This window comes from Papio anubis, chromosome 1 (genome assembly GCF_008728515.1).
Source record: "Papio anubis isolate 15944 chromosome 1, Panubis1.0, whole genome shotgun sequence".
In the NCBI taxonomy this organism is placed as follows: Eukaryota; Metazoa; Chordata; class Mammalia; order Primates; family Cercopithecidae; genus Papio; species Papio anubis.
Window position 1 is genome coordinate 165264081 of NC_044976.1, and position 23886 is coordinate 165287966.

Sequence of the window (23886 nt, forward strand, 5' to 3'; positions counted from 1 at the left end):
AGAGGAAAGTCAGAGTCACTCTGTTTAAAAAGTAGCATTTAGAAGGTTTAGGAGTACACTGTAGATAATACTTAGTAAAAATTGATTTAGAAATCTATATGCATAAATTGAATAACTCTTAATGAAATGGGATGAGTATGATAGACAGTAGGTTCAATAACTGACAGAATGAATGAAAGGGACAATTCAGTGTATTCAAAACACCTACAGACAGCCAAGAATATCAAGACTGTGGAATAGTAGGTCACATATAATCAGAGTTAATGAATAAATGTCACAAATACACATACTCATGTTGTATACTTTTATAAGAAATGGAACAACTTATTAGATTGATTATGAAGGGTCTGGTATCAGAGGGATTGGTTTTTGGTTTGGTAAACTCCCCAAAGAGAGATGGTTTCAGAATGGAAAAATAAGGAAACATGTTATGCTTAAACTTACAATATTATTTGCTAATAAACTATTCAAATAATTTTATTATTTTATTTTAAAAATACATTTTGAACATTTAATGCCAACACCTCTAGACTACAAATACTATGTTAAATTCTTTCAAGAACACTTAAAAATGTATAGTTGGTACATTTTAATGTGTGGAATTGTTAAAAGAAGAACATGTAAAATACTTTGACTATTCACACGTGCGCACACACACACATGCTGTTTTTTATGTATAGTAACTTTAAGGATTATGTTTATACAAGTGGAGTTATACCATAGAAGATACAGTTATATCAACTGATGTTTTCACTTAACATATTTTATGTAAACCTACTTAAATCCGTTGTTTTGTGACATGTATTTCTAAGTAGATTCCTAAACAAGATTACTTTTGATAGTATAATATTCTATAATATGAATATATCATGTTTATTTAATTGGGTGTTGTTAGATATTTAGGCTGCTTCCATGTTCATATTTTACATTCTTGTCTTTAAATACCTATAGGCTTTTGGGGGGCCTCACTGATGATTTACTAAAATAAATTCTTAAATATGAAATTACTCTCTTGAGGAATAAGAGTATGAACATTTCTATTTTATGGTGTTTAATGCATACTTCCATATCATTACCCTAGAAATATGATTTCATTCCTATATACAAGTAGTAGTCTATGTATTATTGTTTCTTGGTAAAAATTAATTGCTGCCCATAACTATACAACTTTTATAAATCATTGTAAAATGTAAGTTTCTAACATAATTGATTAGAGAAAACTATATTAGTCCTTTGTACTTTCTGGGTATACAATTGTATCGTTGTAGATTTGTATCATTGGCAAAACAAAGACAAACAAGGAAATTTACACAGCTTATGTATTAAGAATAACAATAAAAGTGACTGCTTTTTAAAAATCTCAACAGAATGTTTGCAATAAGACAGTTTTTGTTTTGCTAATAAAATCTTTGTTTTGCTGTGTGCTAGTAAGAAAAGTAAAGGAAAAAGGTTAATAAATCACACTTTGACATTGCCCTCTTGGAGAACCTAATGAGAAAAATAGATACTATTCATGTTTTTATTATTTTAAGTAAATCATCACATTTGTGGTGTACTGCACCCGGGGCATTAGGGCAAAAGCTTTTGCTTTAAACGGTTAATTTCCTTTTTTTTTTTTTTTTTTTCCGTCTATTTAATCCACATTCAGTGCTACAGAATATCACTTTTCAGTCAAATATTACAAATCAAATGTTCATGGACTGCCGACGCTACTAATAGCATGTTCAAATAACCTGCAGAAGTTGAACTGAAAGATTTGAGATATTCAAAAGCCACTCCCTCTTGAAATAGCGGTTCAGGTTAATAGTAAACGAGAATTTGCCCCTTACCTTGCCTCAGCCGATAGAAAAGGTTTTTTAAAGTATTGATTACAGTTATTGTAATTTTTCCACACTATCTTATCGAGGCAAGAATCAGGCAGGCATGGAGCTAGAGAGTGTTACCATTTTTGAAAAGATGAATAAAATTTTCTCTCAAATTAATTAGATATTTGGGAGCGGTGGAGCATGTCAGTATTTAAACAGGAAAATTTGAACTGTCTTAATTTTGCAGTGGACTTTTATTTTACTTTTCATCATGTTACTCTTACCCATGCCATTGTGTAGTCAATTTAATTCTAAAAGCAAATATCAAAGAGTTTGGGTTACATACTCTATGGGTTATTTTTGATACTTCTTTTTCATTAAAATAGAAGATTTAAGTTTAAAAGGGAAGTAATTTTTTTTTTCTATTGAGTGCTTACATAAACTTATGTCTATAAATTATTGTAATCAAAGTCTACAAAGCCAAATCTTATAGCCTTATATCTAAACCAGGACTCTGAAATTAGGACATGATACACAGCAATCTGAATAATTATATGGAATGTTAGTAAATGATAATACTTTGTGAATTCTGGTATTATTACTTTGGTAGCAATTAAATAATATACGTTAAAGGTCATATGCTTCTTTAATGCCATTATGTTAGAGCTGTTAAGGGCATAAAGTCTTAACCAACTCTTTCTGATGAGTTTGGTCCCTCTTCCAGTATTTAGTAATTGTGTAGTCTTGGACAATCATGTAATCTCTCTAGTTGTCTGTGCTCTCATCTGCAAAATGAGGATAATAATTTTACTGCTGTTGGTAGGTAATACGTAATTTATGAAAATTCCTTAGCTCAGTGCTGGGTAATAATTTCTGCTAAATGATACCTTCTTGGTCTTTAGAAGTCATCAATATGTTGTTATTTGATATTTTATGATTTAGAAAAAATAGTTTCGAAAACACATTAAGTGTATAAAGTGCCAGTTCTTGTTAAAATTTTATTCAAATTTTTTCCATGATTCGAATATATTCTATATTTCATTAAGTTGCTTTAAGGAAAGTAGAATCATCACAGCAGAAGTTTATTGCTGCTGTTCACGTTTCATAAACTCAGTCCATTTGAACGATATTATGCTAATTGAGTTTTAGAGAGTCAAGCTTCAAGTCAAATGTTTTTCTCTCATACTTGTGGAAAACAAGAGTTCTGTTCTCCTATTAACACTTATTAAATACTGTTATTATTATTCAATGTGGACACATTTTATCAATACAATAAGAGCTCAGGGGAGGAACATGAATAATATATAGTTTGTAATGGTAAGATACGGTGGAAGAGATTGTAAGTTGTACCACTTAGGGTTGTGTTTTTTTTTTAATGTTGGTAGCCTCTAAATTATTCTTCTCCAACTATTTCTTTCTATTCATGTTTCATAGTAGAAAAGGTGGTTTGATATTGGCTTTGCCAATAGCAGAGTAAGAAAGTGACTCAGTGATAAATCAGGTACTCTTATTAATGATAACAGAAATGAATAACAATGCATGTAAGAATTCTTATTATTCTAGCAGCAGGGGATGTCTAGATTATCAGATGACTAGTATCAAACAAATTTGCCCCCAAATGATTGAATTCTTAATAATATTACTGACAGTTTTAAAATTTTAAATCAAGAGTTTAAAAACCCCATGAGATTTTAAATAAAACAACAAAATGGGGAATTTAGTAGCAAGAAAAGAAGTGAACGGCTTGATTAATCTGCTAATTATATGTATATTAATTAATTAATTTCTTTATTTTGAGACAGAGTCTAACTCCATCACCCAGGCTGGAGTGTAGCAGCAGAATCTCAGCTCACTGCAATCTGTGCCACCCAGGCTCAAGTGATCCTCCTGTCTCAGCCTCCCGAGTAGCTGGGACCACAGGCACTCACCACCATGCCTGGACAATGTTTTGTATTTTTTTAATAGAGATGGGGTTTTGCCATGTTGCGCAGACTGGTCTCAAACTCCTCAATTCAAGGAGCTCAAGAGATCTGCCACTTTGGCCTCCCAAAGTTCTGGGATTGCAGTCATGAATCATCACACTAGACCTGCTAATTTTATCGTTAATAATTCAATAGAGTTGAAATTTATGTGCTTTTAATAAAAAAGTTTTGTTTATGTTTGTTGCCTCTATAAAATGTAACTGATGGGCTATAAAAACTAAAGTACTTGAAAGTATGAGTGTATCTAAAGTTTTAAATCCTGTACTTCTAGATGAGCTATTCCATTTTCAGTCTATGAATTACTAAGACTATGTCCAAGGAATTACACTGGTAAACCTAATGCATGAGTGAGTGAATGCTTTTTTTTTTTTTTTGATTAAAAGAAAAAAATACTCTAAAATAATCCCATTCCTTTTCTTGCTGTTATCTGTGAGTCATCAGATTCATTGTGTGATCTCTATAATAAGTTTTTTAATTAGTTAGCTTCCTATTGGCTGTAATAAATAGTTCAGTTATTTCCACTAAATTGACCTGTCCATTCCATTTATTTGGGCAATTGGATTATCGACTGAGTGGAATGACAAAGATAATCCATTAGTATTAATTGTTTAGATAAATATGTGTGGTCCAATAATCAAAATATAAATTAAATATATGTGTAGAAAACCTTCAAAGGAAACGTTTCTTTTCCTCTCTTCACAGTTTATTTACTCACTGCCTGTTACTTGATGTGTAAGTCAAGTCTTCTCTTTGAAGAGATAATTTGTGTAAAGTGTTTGACACAGAACAGGGTTGTATAGTATCTCGAGGTTATAGCTAATTCTTAACTTTCTGATCTTCCTCTTGCCTCTTCCTCACTGTTGAGCTTTCTTCCTAGTCTAAGATTTTGTGCTTATTATTTTATTTCATTTTTATAACTACTCCCTTGAGTTGTCATTTTTTAAATATCTCCAGTTTCTACAACTAGACTCCAAGTCTCTTCTACATCGTATTGTACTCATACTTGAAAATAATAAATGCTTGGCAAATTCTGAATGATAAGCCTCTACTGCCTGTGAATGGTCCTTGTTCTGAGTAGAACACATGTGTGCTGACTCTCCTTCATGGGGCCCATGCCTACTGGAAGCACCCTCTCCATTCGGAGTTCATCTTTGCAAACCCCACCCCCAAACAAACAAATGAAATGTTTTGCTTGGAACCCTAAGCAGAGTCTCCTGAATATTAGACTGGGTGACAAATCATGAACCATATTTGTACTTGGATAAAATTTAACCCAAATTCCATTTGTAATCTTCAAGCTAATTAACTTCCTCCTGAGTCCCAAGGTTCTTTTTCTGGCAAAGCTTATATATTTGCTATTAAAATAAAATCTGATATAAAAGTTGACGGGAATTTTCTTTTGACAACTTTATTTCTAGTTACTACAATGTTTGACAATATAATTTTCTGAGAATATGTTTATTCATCTGTACTCTTTCTGTCTTATCCTCATACTCTGTTGCTTTAATGGTCCAGGCATGCCCCTCTCTGCTAATCCTTTCTTCTAAGCCTACTGGTATGCATGCACCCTTACAAATAAATTTTCCAACACTTTCAGTTTTTTCAAAGAGAGTTCATCCATTCGTTAATTTGAATAGGACCCAAACTGTAACATTAGAATCTTTTGAATAAAAGCTGATAATTTTCATACTACTCCTCATATATCACAGGTTTGGAAATGTGTTGTCCCTCTTCTTACAAATTATACACCATTATATTTCCCTTTATTTGAGGCGTATGTTATTTGTTACAGCCTTTGCTTTTTTCTTGTCACTGTGTTTTGACCTTTGGTGATTCCTCCACAGTTATGGAGGGTTTGGATGGGAGTTTCTATTCTTTTTATTTTATTTTATTTTAATCCCAGATGCTAGTATCATTGTTTTCACATTCTTTGCCCAGCGAACACCCTGTTCCAGACACTGCCTTTATAATTCCTTTAGTTTGGTGACTTTTATGTCCAATTCTGCCCAGCACCCTCTTGTTAGGCTGGACCTGAGTATGACCAAGATTGTTTTACTTCTGGAAACTTATGTGACAACATCCCACCATGTAACTCTAACTTGTCCTTTCAGTCTTCACACTTCCTTACTAACACTAAACTGATTCATTTTTACATATCATCAAGACCTTCAGTACCCTATATATTTCCATGCTTTCCTGCCATTTTTAACCTGAACTTTTCTTTCCTGCCTCTTATTTACTCTTCTATCTTGTGCTGTCTTTCTTCTGCCCTATGGCTCTACTTATGTTTCTCTTAAAATCTCTGATGATCTTTTTCATGCCAGGTCCAATGAACATTTTTTTTTTCTGACTCTCCTCTTTCTCAAAACTTCCTTCTCTTGATTTCTATGATATCATTCTTCTTTGTTTTATGTCCTACTCATCTTATCTTAGTTCTCCTTTACAGGCTTCCCTTCTTTTATTTAGCACTGAAAACTATGTTTTATCAAGGATTCTTCCTTGGTGCTTTGTTCTTTTCATTTCTAGTTAACTTCATTTAAACTTCAATAAATGTAATTATATGTTGATAATTTCCAAAACACGTACTGTCTTGCTTCTCTGTGTGGAGCTCTAAAACTATACAGACTACTTTCCACTGGGTGTCTTTTCATGTTCAACAGACATTTCAATCCACAGTGTCCAAAATTAATTTTGTCATCTCTTCGAAACTATTTACCCTATGGTATTTTCTGTGTTTAGGTATGGTACCAACATGCAACCAGCCACCCAAGGCTTGATTATTAAATTCTTTTTAAAGCTTGGTTCACTACAGATCTCATTGCTTCAATTCATAGATGGCTCAAATAGCTGTCTTCAAGACTCCATTTTAATTATTACTCTTCTAATTAATGTGCCTGCCTTTCTCATCTGAACTGTAGAGAGGTATTTTAATTTTTCTGCCTCAGGTCTTCTTTCTGGCTGCCACTGGACAATTCCTCTGTCTGGAATGAATAACAACCTCTGAAGACATCCCACTCTACCTCTACACATCACATGATATTCACCTATTTTTTGACCAGTTATCACTTACATAATCTTTATCTCAGCATTTTAGGAAGGCTTTTTCCCTATGCAAATCTCTGTATTTTATAATCCTGTATAATTATATTTTATAATCCTATGTAATCTGTATTATCTTCTGTATTTTATGCTTTTCAAACTTTTATTGTACTCTATTTGTTCTACTTTATTTAGTTTGGACAAGCTGAAGCAGGTGACATGGCTCATCTGTATCCTTGCCTGATGCATCAATGCAATGTAAATGAAGTGGTGGTGAGAGAATAATTCAAAGGACTCAGTGTTTGAACCAAGCCTAGTCAATGCTGCTGTATCTTGGGTGTTTGTGGAGGCACTACATGAGTGGCCAGGCCTGAAGAAATTGGGAACTTGCCCTTATAAGGCAGCTTACACAACTTGCCCTCTATCATTCTCACCAACGCTTCAAAACTTCTAAAAATCTCAGCTCCACTTTGTTTTGCAAGTTTATTTTCCCTGCTTGCATAAAATTATTCATGGATCTTTAGCTCCTTAATAGAACATGCATGTAACATTACTTTTTACTAGCATTCTTCCAAGTACTTTACATGCCCAATGAGAAAGCATAGTATTATCCCCATTGTATAGCTGAAGAAACTGGCATAGAGAAGTTAAGTAACCCGTTGGTGATTACAAAGCTAGAAAGTGGCAGAGTCAGGAGCTTGAATCCTATTTTTCTTGGCCATTAGGCTTGCTGGAAGGGGATACTAAGATGTAGGAAGGGAAAGTGGAGATGAGGGTCTTTGTTGATTTTCCTAAAAAATGTGGTGTTATACTGGCATATGGAGAGAAGTTGATAAATAAATATTAAATACATACATGTTGGTTTTGAAATATATAAGACTTTTTAAAGTGTACCTGAAAAACTGGCAATGTTATTGCTTCTCCCACAGAATTTTCTTATAAGAGATATAATTTTCTTGAATTGTGAACATTGAGGCATTTGTAATGCCTATTATCCAGGTATCATCTGTCTATTCATGTTGTACACATCTACTATAATTTGGGAGAACAACAAAATGAAAGACTTAGTTTTCAAAACATAAGTAATGGAAGAAAGTGAATTTGATATTTTTATGACATGGCTTTTAGTAAATACTTTTAAAATGAATTGAAGTTAATTTATGCTTGAGTGGGATTTCTTTCTCTTTTTGGAAAGTTTTTATAAATAAATGAAAGCAAATATGTTCTTACCACTAACACTTTCCCCTCTGTCTTTCCCCCCATCTCCTTAGGATACTTGTGGAATGTCTTTAGAGTGAGTTGGGACACTGAGAGGACTTTGTATTGTGTTAACTTCATTATATTGAAATTTTGGAATAGACTCAAGGAATAAGGGACAGGAACAAATGGGGCAATACTCACCTGGTGGCATTCATTTTCAGTAAAGAGCAACTTTATTAAATTGAATGTTTTATTTTTGCTTAGTTTGGAATATACGTGTGTATTTCACATATATAAAAATAGAACTTTTTTTTTTTTTTTACTAAACTGGTCCAGATCTAGATATTTCTAGGCATATGGATTTTGGAGGTTACAAAATGAACTACTAAGAATAAGTATTTCCTATTTCCTACTCCTCAAGTATCATGTGAGAATAATTTTTCTATGACAATAAAAATAATGAAACACTACAATCTGACCTATATATTTTCTTGCAACAGATTAGCATTTATGTGATCTTATTCTAAGCCAATGTGATACAAAAAGGTAAAAATGCTAAAATAATGACTATATCACTTACATAATAATGTTTCAATGTTTAATTGTCTGAAAAAAAATGTATGTTTTGTAAATAGCTGTAGCAGCTATAGTCAAGATGATTTCTTGAGAAGAAATTACCTGTTCTTTAAAAAATGTTCTTGTCAAAATAATGCTTATACATAGCTCAAAAAGTCAGCTATTATTAGAAAGCTTACAAGAAAACAAGAACAAGTAAAACAACAATAACAAAAACCATCTGGCCTCTGTCTTCACCTTGTCAGCCTTTCCATGATGTACTTTTCAGAAAGAAACACTTTGAAGCTTTTCGAGATTTTTTTTCCCGGCTTCTGTTCTCTATAGTCAGTTTCTCAGTTTCTCAATTTTGGGGAGTATTCATTGACTTCTTACGGTGAAATACAAGGATTTAGCAGTCTATACCATCACAACACACATCTTCCACTCCCCATTCTTCCAATATAGTCATTATTTTTGTTTAGAGGAATACCATGTATGCATATCATATGACTATTTAAATTTTGCTCAGAACTGAGTAATGAGTATTATGATTATCATTTTCTTATTCAACGATTTTGTTTCTAGGGATTTATGCATTTTCATTTTGTTGTCTGCTAAGTTTTCTAGTTACCTATTGATAGTGTTTCACCAAGCACTGTAGTAGAACTATAAAGCCTTTCTCAGGGTAATCAAACACATCAGACTGTACCTGTAGGGAAGGTCCAGGTTACGCTGTGGAAAGAAGCAGTCTCAGATCCTCCATGGTTCTCTTCTGTGGAGTTACTCAGGAACTCTCTCCCCTCCCACTGAACCATCTTCAAGCTTCATTCTGTGCCCACAGCTCTCTGGGATTGTTTATCACTTTTTCTCTGTTGAGCTGGGGCTTCCATTCTATTAGTTCTTCCATTTAGTATTTCTGGAGCGGGCACTTCCATTCATAGTAAATCCATTATCTTAGGAATGCTCTTCACTTTCTTTACTTGAGTGTCCTATTTCCTGGATTTGTTTATTCTTTTGTATTGGTGAAGCACATTTTCCAGAAGCTTCCCTAGAAGTGGTTTCAGGAGGAAAAGTTTTGAGCTTGTGCATGTCAGAAAATCTTTTTATTCTACCTTTCCACATGAGTGGAAACATTTCTAGGTTGGAAAATTATTTTCTGTCTGAATGTGGAAGGCATTTTTCCATTCTTTTATCTTTCCATGCTTCTGTTGAGAGGACCATGAACATTCTAATGAGACTTGATTCCAGCCAATGAAAGCTGTATCACCACTTTTCTGATATTTCATGATGCCGTAACTTAGTGTAGGTCTTTTTAAAAACTTAACTGGGCTGGAGGTGGTGGCTCATGCCCATAGTCCCAGCACTTTTGGAGGCCAAGGTGGGTGGAGCACATGAGGTCAGGAGTTCCAGACCAGCCTGGCCAACATGGTGAAACCTCGTCTCTACTAAAAATTCAAAAATTAGCCAGGCATGGTGGCGCATGCCTGTAATCCCAGCTACTCAGGAGGCTGAGGCAGGAGAATCACTTGAACCTGGGAGGAGGAGGTTGCAGTGACCTGAGGTCGTGTCATTGCATTCCAACCTGGGTGACAAATGAGACTCTGTCTCTAAAAAAAGAAAAAAAAAAAGATTTTCTACTTTTTTTTTTTTTCACTTTTATTTTAGACTTAGGGGTACATGTGCATGTTTGTTATATAGGTAAACTTGTGTCATGGGGGTTTGCCGTACAGATTATTTCATCACCCAGGTACTAAGCCTAGTACTCAATAGTTATTTTTTCGGGTCCTCTCCCTCCCCCCACCCTCCAACCTCAAGTAGGCCCCAGGGTTTATTGTTCCCTTCTTTGTGTCCATCTGTTGTCATCACTTAGCTCCCACTTATATGTGAGGACATGCTGTATTTGGTTTTCTATCCCTGCGTTATTTTGCTAAGCATAGTGTATACAAAATGGGGGAAAAAAGAAAATAATCTACATGACATGGATAACATGTCATTGTACCTTTGTCCAAACCCATACGTTGTGCAGTACCACGAGTGAACCCTAGGGTAAACTATGGGCTTTGGGTGATTGTGATGTGTCAACGTAGGCTCATCCGTCATAACAACTGTACCTTGATGGAGAGGGATACTGATAATGAGGGAAACTATACTTGTGTAGCTAGGGGTTATAGGAAAAATCTCTGTACTTTCCTTTCCATTTTGCTGTGAACACAAAAGTGGTCTAAAAAAATAAAGTCTTTATAATACGTTCTAAAAAAACGTTAGTTGAATGCTATTTCATTTCTCTCTAATACAGAAAAATAACTGCAAGCTCTTTATGAATCAACAGGATTTGTTGCCTGAGGACTTCACTGTGGGTGACACGAGGAGTAGCTGATTATTTCCTTGTCACTCCCTCTCCTCCCATCCAAATCCCAAATGCCAATATTTTCAGTCTCTTGGGTCAGTCCCTCTAGATTTGATTTCTCTAATGGACCATTTTCTAGAAGCTTAATTGAAAAAGAATTCTTCATACGTTAAGTTGCAATGTGTAGACTTTAACATAGCCCCTGCAGTAGATAGACTTTAACATAAGCGGAAGTGCCAGCTCCCCTCCCTAATTTCTTTCCTTCCTGGCCCATTCTGGTCTACAGCTAGTCTGTTTCATCCTCCGTGCTCTGTGAGGTCAGGGAGTGATATTTGCATAATTCTGTATGATGAAGAAGGAGGGTGTTGGTTCTCAGAGACTTCGCAGCCATTCTGTTTTTTGCACCAATGCTTTCTCCACTCTTAAGGCTCCCAGTTCCCTGAGTGACTTGTCTTTCCAGGTACTGAGGTGCTTCTTCTTGTCCTTCTGTGCTACCTAACATCCTGTCAGTTCCGGGTCTGTTACAACTAATTGGTTTTTCCTCCTAACTATGGAGTATGGTAAGACTGCTGGTTTCCAAATTTTGATTCCAAATGAAAATACTTTAAAAATATCAATAGCACTTTTCTTTGAGCACTGTACTATATCAATGAGCTACGACAGCAGAAAGTGTAGCATTAAGTAAAATCCCATAATGTGCTAAAAGCAGCGCAGATTTCATTTCTCATTACCTGGTTTTCCTAATAAAAAAAGAATTTACGCATTTTAAAATAACATACATGAGAAACAGAGAAAGAGTTTAAAATTTCTGTGTATTACGTTTTTTGCTTCTTTGCATTTCTAATAATTTTTTGGGGTTATGAGTATTATGAATTCTACTTTTGGCAGATATTTTGGATTTCTGTAAATATTCTTGAGCTTTGTTTTAGAATATTAATTGGAGACAGTTTGATCCTTTTGGGTCTTGCTTTTAAGTTAGGCAGTACCAGAGCAACGCTCAGTCTAGCACTTATTCCCCGCTACTGAGGCAAGACCCTTGCGAGGACTCTAGCCAGTGTTCTCTGTTGCCCAGGCTGGAGTGCAGTGTCATAACCATGGCTCACTGCAACCTCTGCCTCCCAGGATAAAGCAATTCTTGTGCCTCAGCCTCCCAAGTAGCTGGGATTACAGGCATGTGCCTCCACACCCAGTTAGTTTTTGTAAGTTTAGTAGAGACAAGGTTTCACCATGTTGGCCAGGTTGGTCTGGAATTCCTGACCTCAGGTAATCTGCCGGCCTTGGCCTCTGAAAGTGCTGGAATTTTACAGGCGTGAGCCACCGCACTCTGCCCTCTTTCTCAATTTAAGCTGAGAAGACAGCTCGAGCTAATGATTCTTAGATTTTATGTATATATAAAATCTAATATATATATTATTTATTATATCTATATTTATATTATTATAAATATATATTAGATCTATCATATGTCCAAGTAATCTGTTGGTTTGCATGATGAATGTCTACATTATAGAAGTCAGCTGAACTGACAAATCTCTTATACTCAGAACAATGGTTGAAATGTTTTCCCATTAGGCATTAGGGGGCTCACAGCTCTGCTAGAGTCAAGGGACATAGTTTAGCTCTATGGACATTTTACTTATGACTCATTCAACATAAAACTGTAGTGTGTCATTATGTCCATTCTCTCAAAAGAAGGGTGTTAAATGAAATGAAAAAAAAGATAGTGTAGATACCATTGAATTATCCAAGTGAATGACACTAGATACAGTAGATACAGAGAATTCTGAACTTAAAAGGGAGTAGTTAAGAGAGTGTTCAATAATTGTATATCGAGAACGGTCAGTCATTGTTAGGGAGTTAAAGCAATGAGGATCATAGATCTTTGAAAATTTCACCTTGTATGATTGATTAATTCATACTATTCGCCCCATTACTTTCTTTGGGAAAATGGCAAACTTTCACTTCTAAAACTCTCCCTTTATACTTTCTTTATACTTTTATAATTTTCAAAAATTACTTAATTATAGACACCATGAAATTTATTTAGTATAGAAATCACTAAATAATGTACTCATATCAATTAATTATGAGTCTTTCTGGAATCTTTGAACTGAAGTCACCCTGTTACTTGTTGAAAACAGGGAGAAATATCTGGGAAAGACAGAGAGAGAGAGACTCAAAACTCTTCTTTATCTGGTATTAGTTTTTAAGAAAAAAGACAAAACCTTTCTTATGTATGTTTTTAAGATTGTAATATTCAATCGTAATAGAATAATGCAAGTAAAATTGTACATAAATCATATATATAATTTCTATAATAGCTTCAAAGTTTTATAGAGTCTATAATTTTAAACATAAATGTATCTCTTTAAATCATAAAATATTTTTGATCTCTGTAAAAAAGTTGTGTTATTATTGAAAAGGCCTCATCAAGAAATAATTTCCCTTAGAAAAACAATTAGAAATTTGGAATATTTAGCTTATTCTGCCTGAGGTTTGTATCTTTATTATGAAATAGGAATTTTGTTGTAAAGTGTAGAAAGTACTGAAATGCATGAGAGCAAATCTGGATTCCAAGTTTTTTAGTCTTCCCTTGCTACCTACTTCCTGGTTAGTTGTTTAACAGCTGTGACTCTCAGTGATTCCCTTCTAAAATGAGACAACTTTCACTCTCTTTCACTCTCTTAAAGGATTGCTGTGATAATCACGCTAGATAGTGTGTTTGAAAATGATTGGTTAAACACTTCACAAATGTATGGATTATTTGGTATGAAGATAGACTCTTAAGTTCATTAACATACAATAAGACACAAAATTTTATTTGTTGGTTTTTATTACCAGGATGCTTTTCATATTTACTCTATTTATGCTTCATAAGAGCCTACCCAAAAATTAGATATTATTTTCTCCTCTCTCCAGATTAAATAATAATATTATCAATAACTGATTCTCAGAAAAAGTAAATGATTTAATTAAGACCATGTAACTATGATGGAGTTGAGATTCAGACCTTGGTCTACTATACTGTATTGTTTCTTTATCAACCAGTTTTGTATACTTAACTGATTTTTCCATATCTTTAAAATCTCTCTCTCTCTCTCTTCCCCTCAGGAAACTAAGTATCTGACACTATTATAAGTTAATTAATGCTATTAACTTATTTGCAGGCCTCTAAGTGACTGAGAAAATAAACAAGAGTAACATACCAAGATAAAGTTATGGGTATGATAAGAGCACAATAAAAGAAAAGACCAAGGGAGGATTTGAAGAGAATGAGATGTTTACGTGAGTCAGGCGGTAGGAACATGCAAAAGGAATAGCATATGCAAAGGTAAAGAACAGTGAGGGAGCCTGGAAAATTTAAGGAACTAAGAAGCAAAGGGTGCAGTTTGGATAATGTCAGGAGATAATATTGCAAAGGTATGTAGGTTTCTGATCAACAAAGCATCCTATACCTCTCTCAAGTTTCTGGACTTTTTATGTTGAATTTGATGGAGAGGGAGAGATTTCTAAATGATTTTAAGCCATGAGGTGACCTGCTGAGATTTCTGTTTGGGGTTATGTCTCTCCTCTGCTTTTACTAAAAGTTAGCTTGACTTGAGTAAAAACTTAGATGATTAAGTTTGGCTGTGATGTGAAATATATGAAAAATAGATATAATTTCCTGTTCAAATTTCTGTTTGGGAAAGTTCTTGAAAGTCAATGAACCGTTCTTTAGAAATAAAAACAAATTGCCTATGCTATTGCACGTTGAACTTTTCATGAGTAATATTTTGCTCTGGTAAGAGTGCATGTGTGCATGTATTTTATTATATACTGTGATTAGAAATATGTAAGGCAAACAAAACAAAACAAAATCTAGGAGGAAGAGAATGGAGGGCATTCCTAGATCTTGTTTAAGATTCAGAGCCCCTGGATTTAAAAAAAAATCTGAGATAAATACTTATGGACATTATTTCCTGGGTTAAAGAATGATTTCACTCATGCAGTGAACATTTGTTGAAGTTTTACCATGTGGCACGCACGTGTTTATGAACTGTAGATACAGTGATGAAAAATATAGCACTCAGCACTCCCAAGTGGGACTAACTTATATTTCAACAACTGTGATGGATTGTGATAAATGTGATGAGGCTTTGCACATTAAGGAGGTTATTCAGACCAGAATAGGCTTGTCAAAATATTAAATTGAAGGAAATAATAGAAATTGCCAAAGTATTTATTCCTCTTAATTTTTTTTTTTTATTTTTTTTTTAAGAGGAAGGGTCTTGCTTTGTCACCCAGACTGGAGTGCTGTGGTGCAATCATAGCTCACTACAGCCTTGAACTCCTGGGCTCAAGCAATCCTCCCACCTCAGCCTCTTGAGTAGTTGGTACTACAGATGCATGCCACAATGCCTGGTTATTTTTTTTTGTAGAGATGGGGATCTCACTATGTTGTCCAATCTGGTCTCAAATATCTGATCTGAATTTAACCTCCCACCTTCGTCTCCCAAGGTCCCCGCCCTGATCTTCTTAATTCTATAATACTCAAGCATGGCACCTTCCTCTTAGTGTCCCACAAAGATGGAAATGTTCTATTAAAAGGAATTTGGACATAGTAGGGTTCAAAAAACAGTTTTCATGTTCATGGATCAGAAGATTTGACGTAGTAAAGAGTCAGTTCTTTCTAAAGTGATCTGGGATGAAGGCACTTTCTGTCAATATTAGCAAAGTTTTTTTGTAGATAAGTTTTATTCTAAAATGTTTATGGAAAAGAAGAGTCTTTGGAATAGCAAAAGCAATTTTCAAAAAGAGCAGTAATGTGGGAGGAATTAATTTTCTCAATATTAAGACTTACTATTTAGCCACAGTTTTTAAGACTTTGTATTTCTGGAGAACGGATGGAAACGCAACTCGGTGGAATCAAATAAGGAACCCAGAAATAGAACCACACTAATATAATGCTCAACTAATAATATGGCTCAATTAATTTTTAACAAACTAGAAAAGGCAGTTGAATGGAGGAGGAATACTTTTTCAATAAATGGCACTAGAGTAATTGGATATTTACAATTAAAAAAATATAAGTCCCACATTTTGCACAAAATTATTCACAATAAATCATGGAGTTAAATGTAAAATAAAAAACAATAAATCTTGCAGCAAAACAAATAAAATAAAATTTTTAGGATCTAGAATAAGCAAATAGTACTCAGATCTGACATCAAAAATATGATCCCTACAAGGAAAAAATAAATAGTACTTCATCAAAATGCAAATATTTTGCTCTGCATAAGACCTTGTAAAGAGGATAAAAAGACAACTTGCAATGTGGGAGAAATGTTTTCAAACCATATATCAACAATGGACTTATATCTAGAATATATAAAGATTTTTCAAAACTCCACAATAAAGAGGAAACAAAAAATATAGCTAGAAAATGAGCGAAAGATATGCGCAAATATTTTGGAAAAGAAGATACACAGATGGAAAATGGGCACATATAAAAGACCATAAGAAATATCATTAACCATGAGAAAAATGTAAGTTCGTATGACAATGTGATATCACTACACACCTATCAGAATACCTGAAGATAACAAAACATAGTGATACCTTGAAATTCTGGGAAGGATGTGGAGAAACCAGATCACTTATGCATTTCTGGTGGGAGTATAAAATGGTACAGCCCCTCTGAAAAATTGTGTGGCAATTCTTTATAAAACTGAAAATGAATATACATGACCTAGCAATTTCACCCTTAGGCATATGTCCCAGGGAAATGAAAACTGATTTTCACACAGAAACCTGTATACAAATGTTCAATGGCAGCTTTATTTGTAATAGCCTGCACCTGATTAAATAAACTGTGGTATATCTATACCATGAAATACTGGTCAGCAATAAAAAGGAAAAAGAAAACATAATTATTAATGCACTCAGCAAATTGGATGACCATCAAGAAAATTATACTAAGGGGAGGAAAAACGCCAGTTTCCAAATAACATACTTAACACTTATTTAACCTTCATGAATAACATACTTATAGGAATGGAGAGCAGATTAGTGATTGTCAGATATTAGGCATGGGGATGATGGTGAATGTGGTTATAGGCAGATAGTTTGAGGAAGTGTTGTTGTGATGGTACAGTTAAGTATCTTGATTGTGGTGGTAGTTACATGAAGCAGCATAGGTGATAAAATTGCATAGAGCTATATATGCACTAGTGAGTGCATATATATGAGTGCATAATATGGGTGTATAAATGCATTGAGTCCATTCATAATTGTTGAAATTTGAATGGGATATTTGGATTGTACCAATTTCAGTTATTCTGGTTTTCATATAGTACTATAGTTGCGTCAGAAGTTAACATTAGTAGGAGCTGGGTGCAGAATGCATAAGACATCCTTGAACACTTCTTTGCCCTACCTATGACTCTGTAGTCATCTCAAAATAAAAAGTTAAAAAAATATGAAATAACTGCCATTTGGGAAAAAAAACATTGTATATCTCCTCCATTAAGGATATTGTGAAAAATAAAATTATTGGAATTTATGAACATTTCAGTCAGTTTTCTGAAGTAGCTCATTCAGATCCCTTCCTTCCTTCCTCTTTCTCTATCCCTCTTCTTCCTCCTTCCCTCTCTTTCTTCCTCCTTTCTCTTCTTTCATATTTTATTTATTAGTTATTTAGTGTTTGAAACACTTTGAAGGATACTGGAGAAATGGCTTAAAGAAAATATGAAGATCATGTAACAAATCTTCAATCTAACTGAGTTCTACAGAGTAACTCATCAAAGTTGTTAAGATCATTTTCTCCTGGCGTGATTAGAAATCAAGACTTCCCATCATGAACTTTAAAAAAAAAACATGATGCAGCAATTAAATGTAGTGCTGGATAAATAAGCCTATCAAAAGCACAGTGTCTGCAAATTCCCATCACAGAAGGTACACTTGATTTTAGATCAAGAAATCCATGAAGTGAATAAACACACACACACATACAAATATCTTTATGAGTTATATTTTGTGCTTTCACAGAATTTTAAATGTGTCTGTCACAATTCTCTCTCTCTTTTTAGTATGTTTTTATTTTATCCTTAAATCTTAAAAATAGCCGTAACTCTCATATTTTTCTGTGTAGATTGTTAGGGCCATTCTTTGCAGTTAAATATAATAGACTGAATTTCTGTGAAGGATAAGCAGATGTTTTCTGTCTCTCTCATTAGGAAAGACATGGCCAAGTATCTGTTGTGTGCCAATTCAAAATCATCCAGTTTTTTTTGAAATCCCGAAGAGACAAGGCCTGCCATGGTTAACAATAGCTTATTTTATCCTAGCATCCATTTAAACCTGAGACACTAGAATCCCTTTCCATTTTCTTCTCTGTGTATACGGAGTAGAACTTATTAAAGTTTTCTGAGAAGCAGGTGTCATCATGCATCAAGAAACAACTGGAAATTATACATTAGACATTCTTACTCCATAAAAGCCTTTGCAGCAACTCTTCCGTTTTGGTTCCTATGTGTTAGTTCATTCTACAAAGTGCCTCAATAAATGTTCTTCTTCTTTTCACCAGATTTTGTTGAAAGTCTACATTAACCTACTATCTAAATGCATCATAGTACTCAATAAAATATAGCAGCCTTTCAATAATAGTATCCATCACCCTTAGAAAGCCTTTGCATTCCATAAAAATGATAACCTACAAATGATCCCACTCAAAGTGGTGATAGTGAATAGGAACTGCTGACAAAATGGCAAAACGTATGCAGTTCTCTCTTTTGAATACTTTTTCCTTAGTCTTTTCTGATTCACTTCATTGCACTCTCTTTATCTCCTAGAAAGCCAAGATTAAGACATCTAAGATTCCTTTTTGTGCATTGTTATCAAAGTCTTCCTTCTTTCCTAGATGCTGAGCGAGATCCTCACTTATTGCTTACAGTGACTAGGTCATCACACCAACATCTACTACTACCCAAACTTAGGCTACTACTCTCAAACTGGAGGATCCTATGCCAGGTGGAGCTTTCCCTGCACTGAGAGAAGTTCCAAGTCTCTAGTGGATCTTTATATTTGATCCAAAACTTGAACTGGCAAGGTTTAATTTTGGTGAGAAGGTTGGATGAATTCTCAGAATATGTCACTACCTTACCCTCTTATTTTATAGTCAAGGTTTGCTTTCATTTGGAAGAGACAAAGTGGTGAACATGAGCATTTCACCATGATTCACGAGCATTTCTGAGTAGAATCTGAGCCTTATGTGAGACAAGAGGACAAAGGTGTCCATAGAACCATTTCTTTCATGGTATTGAGAGATTGCCTTTCAGGTCCTGCTTCTTACTTTTAAAAGCTCTTTTAAGCAGATTTAAACATATGTACAATCAAGGTCCTATTTTTAGAATGGATGCACATTAACAAATATATATACCATTTCTACTGCTAAAATAAAATAATTGATATTTCTGTTTCATGAAATCTCAAGAACTCACATCACTTCTCCATGAACACACCTCATTCTCTGCTGAGCTGACCCTTTCCATGGAGGGATTTCTGCATGTCTAAGGGAATAATGAATCTGCTGGGTGTCTGGAAGCATAGATCTCAGAAGCCCTATACCTTCCCCTGAATTTGCACCATTTGGACTCTAATTTGATATGCATTAGGGAATGAATGATCTGTTGATCACAATTACCTTGTTTATAGACACGTGTTCCACAATAGAAGTAAACTAATCAATATGGTTAGTGACCAGGAATCCAGATGTCTTTTAAGACCAATTTTGACTTGTATTGACAAACTAACTTAACTTCAGTCCCTTGGAGATCAAAAATTGCACATGAAAGGACTTATTTTATTCATTCTCACATTTCCTTTGGCTCTCCATTCCAATTGGATTTCAATGCTATTATATTCTGAGATGTTCCCCGAAGATAGCTTTACCTCTCTCATTCTTTTTGCTTTAGAACATCTTGGGCACAGAAAAGTTTGGGGAATTTTTCAGTTGTTGTCCCATGCTGCCTCAATTCTTCCAACAGATACTGTAAATAGACCCCTAAGCATTTTTTTCTAATTGAACTTATTCTTCTATTTTCTGTTTAATACTCATGTGCCATCCATATCTTTGCAACAATATCTATTCTTAAAACGTCTATTATTTCAACAAATATGTGTTGAGCATGTCTCAGGTACTGTGAGATTACTATTCAATGTGTTGAAGCCATACAAAATAAGTAAATATTTCTGCCTTTATGGGCTTTACATCTTAGTGGGGAGGGGGAGACAAACTAATATAGGTAGTCTACCATATGGGACCATATCAGAACAGTGTGGTAGGAGTAGGCCAGGAGAGTGAGCTGTCTGTTAATGTAACTTACTTGTGCCTTCATGGCACTTATGTTAGAGGAAATAAAGACTTGGTTTTTTAGTGGAATAGGTCAGATGCAGCTATTCAATTGTTTATTAAGATGAACTCTCTGTGTTCTGTGATCAGACCTTTAATCTTCATCAAGATCCAGTAGCAAGTAAGAATCTATCTGGATGTTTCTGAAAAGCACAGTAGTTACTCACCTAAGAAGTGAGACTCCTAGGCATCCCCATTATATTCTTTTGATGAGGGCTTGTCGCATATTCTGTATAGCACCCTAATCTGCTGTATACACTTTGGGTATCATTGCATCTGCCAGTTTATAACATGTACAAAGTATTTTCTTGTTGAGAGAATCCTACTTGTAGGATTCTCTACTCATAAAGCTTTTCAGTTTACTTGGTATTGTGTCAGAGTGTAACACCAATATGTGATATCAAAGTGTTGGGATGAGGTTCCCACAAGTATGTCTAACTTTCTCCCTTTGCACATTTTCAGGTTCTTTTCTTTATATTATGATACAGTTTTTTTCCAATTGTTTTAAAGTCAGGTTTAGTCAGGTGAAATTAAAATTATGTAATCAAATGCACTGTGAAAATCTACCAATGCATATTTTAAAAAATGTAAACAATAAGAATATCAAATTCCAACAATTCTTCAAATTGGGATTATTTCATACTTACTGTACTTCACCCAAAGAGCAGATTATTCTTGCTATTGTTACTGTTCTTGGTTGTTTTTAGTGGAATGAAGTGTTGTCTCAAATGTTCTCGCCTATCGTTACACAAAGCTTCTATACTCAAAGGCCTTTAATTTTTTCTTTTTTTTTTTTACACTCCAGCGCAAGCTTCCTGGACTCAGGAGTCTTTTTGTTGGTTAGAACTTCTTAGCATAGCAGAAATTTCCTCTAGCCCTTGAGTAACTTTGGTTAACTTGGTTGAAGATTTCCCCCAATCTCTACACCTTTCTTCACCCTTGGAAGTTGTTTATCTGCCTCATAATCAAAACAAAAGCATGCCTTTATTTTTAATAGAAATTTCTAGCAGCATACGTAGTCTTAATCTTTTAGCTTTCTTCCCAATCTGGCCATTTTGGGTGAACATGAACCCCAGTTGCTTAAGTATGAATAGGGACTTGCAGTCTGAAGGCTGCCATTCTCTCCCTTCAGCCCTGCCTTTCCTGTTATCCTTTTGAATTAATTTCATTAACAAAATGAATTCATAGGGTTTTTTTTTAGCTCTCTCCAGAAGTCTGAACTCCCTCAGCACTGTTTTGCCATAAATAGCTACAGCAGTAAGTTGTTCCAAATGATCCTGAAGAAATCTATAAAATTTAATTGGTACATATCAAATAGAGACTGAAATAAATGAAATGATAGCTTTATCCTAATGTTGTGACCAAATACCAGATAAATTTAGAGTTGTATTACAATCCCAATAAAATTTAAAGTATTTATTTTATTGAAAATCAACATAGCACTATCAAATTAATCTGAAACATAAATGTCAAGAATATGAGGTCATTTTTTAAAAATAGGAACAGACACTGCCAAATATTAAGGCATATTTTAAAAAGACAACGTATTTTTTAAAAATATTTTATTCAAAAAAAATTTAGAAATTAATAAAACAATATGATCCTGAAATGATAGGAAGTTAACATAAGAATTTTCAATTAGAAGTAATCAATTAACTTGAAAGAAATAAATTTAAAAATATAACATCATAAAAATCAAATCAACTTAAAATTTTCAACAGATTGAGAGGCTAAATTAAAATAAAATCTTAGGAAAAGTAGGAGAAAGTAGAAATTGATATTTAAGATACCAAGAAAAGGATGGAAATCCTTTAGGAATAAAGTTGTAATAGCAATCATTCACACTTCAGTGACTCCTGCTTCATCCATTGTCCTGGATTATTGTTTCTTTAAAGGAAGAGAAAGTTATCACAAGAGAGCACATCAATAGATTTTACTGTACAGAGTTCTTTGACCGAGAGCTATGAATTTTTTGTCTGTGTGCCAAGCATAGTGTCTTTCTGGCATGCATTCAACCAGTATTTACTATTTGCTTTAGCTATGTTGGAACCTGGAGAAAAAAAAAAAACAACTCATTATATGACCTAAAGCAGGGTTCCCCAGCCTCAGGACCACTGACCGATACTGGTCCTGGCCTTTTAGGAACTGGGCCACACAGCAGGAGGTGAGTTGCCAGCAAACGAACATTACCACCTGAGCTCCACCTCCTGTCAGATCGGTGATGGCATTAGATTTTGTTTGTTTGTTTGAGACGGAGTCTTGCTCTGTCGCCCAGGCTGGAGTGCAGTGGCGCAATCTCTGCTCACTGCTAGCTCTGCCTCCCAGGTTCACGCCATTCTCCTGCCTCAGCCTCCCAAGTAGCTGGGACTACAGGCACCCACCAGCACGCTCAGCTAAGTTTTTTGTAGTTTGTTTAGTAGAGACGGGGTTTCACTGTGTTAGCCAGGATGGTCTCGATCTCGTGACCTCGTGATCTGCCCGCCTTGGCCTCCCAAAGTGCTGGGATTACAGGCATGAGCCACCGCCCCAGCCATGGACCTTAGATTTTTATAGAAGGGCGAACCCCGTGTGAACTGCACATGTGAGGGATCTAGGTTGCACGCTCCTTATAAGAATCTAATGCCTGATAATCTAGGGTGGAACAGTTTCATCCCGAAATCATCTCTACCACCATCTGTCTTTCATGAAACTAGTCTTTGGTGCCAAAAAGGTTGGGGACCATTGACATAAATAACACACTTTAATGTGTGGTAAATGCAGATGGAGATTTACTGGGTATTAAGAGAGAGCAGACAAAGGATACTTAACGCAGTCGAGATCAAGTCTCAGGGATTTTTGGTTTTGTTTCATTGCTTCCTTAGAGGTGATGCCTTCTATGCTGCAATATTAGAGCTGCTAAGAATTCTGAAAAAGACCGCAAGCAGATAAATTGAAACCTAACGCTAAAGGTAGAGTGTTATCCTGAACGCTATCAAAGTATTGGATAAAGAAAGGATTCAGTGCTGAGGGATAGTTAGAGATGTAAATGCTGTCCAGCAATTCCTCTGCTGTTTTCTATATCCTATTTCTACATAAGCCCCTTTGAAATGCTCTCCTCTCTCCTCAGCAGTCCTTTACCACCTTTATCTCTTTCTCCACAGAAGATCTAACTTTTCACTTCAGGGATATGACAGAAGCCATCACACAGGAGAACTCCCTTAAGTTCTTGTAACAACATCTAAATGAACATAGTCCCATATGAATTGCTCATGACAAGAGTAAGAGCTGTTCTTCCAGATAATAAATAATATGCCTTCTCTGGAACTCATCTTTTGTACTTACGAATCCCAACCATCAGTTATCCATCCTGTTTCTAAAAATTCTGAAAAAAAAAAAAAAATAGAAGATCCTAGATTTATGCTGACAACAGCACTTGCTATTTAACCTTATCATGCAGGGACTTAAATGCAATGTGATCAGAAGGTTAGACTTCAGGGAGGAGTGGAAATCTGACCTTTGCCCTTGACAGATAAGGAGATTTTGATGAGGTTACACTGACAAGAAAGCATTGTAGTCTAGTAGATGGAAGAG

General features: G+C 34.8%; 1 protein-coding gene across 5 annotated transcripts in view; it reads left to right on the plus strand.

Annotated features, from left to right (window-relative positions):
- KCNT2 (potassium sodium-activated channel subfamily T member 2) overlaps nucleotides 1-23886 on the plus strand; it is a 411763-nt gene that overhangs the window by 18556 nt on the left and 369321 nt on the right. The window contains exon 1 of one of the 5 annotated variants that reach the window (XM_021929115.2): nucleotides 10414-11488. The exons of the other annotated variants lie outside the window; for them this stretch is intronic. The gene's annotated coding sequence lies outside the window, so the exon portion shown is untranslated. Of the gene's footprint in view, nucleotides 1-10413; nucleotides 11489-23886 lie in introns of those variants that run through there. 5 annotated transcript variants of the gene reach the window in all.